This window comes from Nannospalax galili, unplaced genomic scaffold, assembly GCF_000622305.1.
Source record: "Nannospalax galili isolate Female #2095 unplaced genomic scaffold, S.galili_v1.0 scaffold799, whole genome shotgun sequence".
Taxonomy (NCBI): domain Eukaryota; kingdom Metazoa; phylum Chordata; class Mammalia; order Rodentia; family Spalacidae; genus Nannospalax; species Nannospalax galili.
Window position 1 is genome coordinate 67,740 of NW_008343085.1, and position 2,446 is coordinate 70,185.

The following is a 2,446-nucleotide window of genomic DNA, read 5'->3' on the forward strand; positions in this document are numbered from 1 at the left end:
TCCTGGCTATCTGGGGCTACAGGGAGACCTTGTCTCAAAAAACAAACAAAAAATTTATTTCATATTTGTGTGTGTGTGTGTGTGTGTGTGTGTGTGTACATGTGGGTACTTCCAGAAGTCAGAAGAGGGCATTGGATTACTGCAGCTGGAGTTACAGGCAGTTGTAAGACACCTGATATAGGTGCTAAGAAACAAATTTGGGTCCTTTTCAAGAGCAACAAATACTCTTAACCTCTGAGCCATCTCTCCAGCCCTTAGTTTTTGATTTTTTTGAGACAAGGTCTCACATAGCCCAGGCTGGCCTCAAATTCCCTATGTAGCTAAGGATGACCTAGAATTCCTGATCCTCTTGCCTCTCCTTCCCCAGTGCTGGGATTATAGGTGTGTGTCACCATGCCAGGCTCTATGTTTGGATTTTTTATTAATCAATATGCTCTGGTAATCTTCCTCACAGATTTCTTCACCTCATTTCTTTTGAAATGCTTAAATGTCCTTTGATTTTGCCCATGAGGTTATTTTCCCACAAGGATTCTCATAGTACAGACTACGTGATTAGTTGCTATTTGGGAGTCCCAGAATTCCCTAGTGTCTCTTTTTTAAAAGTTGTTTCTCTGAAGTGGGTTTATCTGTCCAACACAGCATATAACCCAAGTCCCCTAAGGACAGAGATATGTGGGGCAGTGGGTACTAGTTATGGGGAACATTAACATCAGTGGAGCATTTAGGGTGGATGAAGAGGGACATCTGCTCATTTTTTATTTTAAAAAAACCTGTTGAGGTCATGTCCTATAGATACCAGAGTAACAAGATTGACGAGGTCCTACCCCTGTGATGTCCACAGTCCAGTGGGTACAAAAAAAACAAAAAACAAAAATCCACAAAACAAAGCTTCACATTTCTGTTGAGCAGTGGGTAAGATCTAGAGAAAAATGCCCCAGGGTCACCCAATCCAGGTAGGAGGTGTGGTGTAAGAGTGTCTGAAATACCCTGGTGATTCTGTGACCTAGCCCACACCTCCAGGGTAAGGAGGAGTTTGGCCGGCAAGAGAGGGAGGGCAGAGGCTTGGAAAGCATTCCATTAGAGTGGGCAGCCAGAGAGACTACTCAGGAATCAAGAGCAGGTGATATGATAGGGTGGTTTTTTGTTGTTTGTTTGTTTTTTGGTGTTTTTGAGACAGGGTCTTCTTGTAGTGGGGGCTGCACTGGAACTCATTATGTAGACCAGGCTGGCCTTGAACTCACAGAGATCCTCCTGCCTCTACCTCCCAAGTGCTGGGATTAAAGGCGTGCGCCACCACTACGGGCGATATGATAGTTTTTGAAAAGCTGAGGCTTGTCGGGAAGATGGATGCGGATGGGCCTGGAGAGGTAAGACAGGGCCAGATGCGTGCCAAGAGGAAGGCTAGAGCTTTATCTTCTCTAGAGGTGGCAGGCTGCAGAGTGCGGAGGAGTGAGCAGGGAAGAGGGTTGGAAGGCAGTTCTAAGGGTGCGGGGCGGGAGGGGGGGAGAAACGACGACACAGGACACACGCCAGGTAGGCTTTGTACGGAGGGTTAGAGGGGGTGGTCCTGCAAGGTTGGACGACCTTGTGCTCGCCTGCGGAGCTGGAACTGAAGGTGGTGGCAGTCCGAAGGGGCGCAGCCTGGGGTCAGCCCATGTTCTAAAGCCAGTCTGAGCCAGAAAAGGGAGAAGAATGGAGGTAGACAAGTAAGATGTACCCTGGCGTTTTCTGATGGGGGGGTGGGGGGAAGAATAGAACAGGAAAAAAAAGTGGAAAGGACAATTCAGATAAAGATGCCAAAGTAAAGACAACTAGATAAGTTATCTGAATGTGAAAGAAGTTAGGAGCAAATAAGTAAAGGACTCGAGTAAAGGAACCGCCTGGAGTTGAGGCAGTAAAAGAGAAAGTTCAAATGAGATAGCTTGGCTAATCGTAGTGGCCAAGAGGGACGGGCAGGTGTCCCCTCGGAGAAGGGCCTACGATCCTCAGCCACCTCCTGTTGGAGAGGCTGCTGCGATCCGGACCGAGGGCAAGGAACCTCCGTGGACTTCCTGGGAGAAGCAAGAGAGATGATGGCATGCGGGGCGTGTATGTAGGCGTAACAGAAGAATTGGGACAGGTTTCGGTGGCCTCTGCGGCACTGAACCGGCCCTGCATACTGTTTCCCGCTAATTTAGCGGAGAGTTAATTAGGTCCAGGGCGCAGGACCATAAAAGCCCCTAAAAGTGGAAGCAAAACTTTCTCCCACTTTACAAGTGCCGCATCTGGGGCTCAGAGATGGCAACCCTTCACCCTAGATCATACAGGAATCCGATCCTTCGGCCTCCGCAGTGCTCCAGCCCTGGGTCCCGGGGTCACCGCCGCTCCCCCTCAGGGAGGAGCCGGCCCGAGCGCCTCCTGCTCCCCGCCCCCGAGGGGCGGCCCGGGGGGCGGGCGGAGGAAGTGA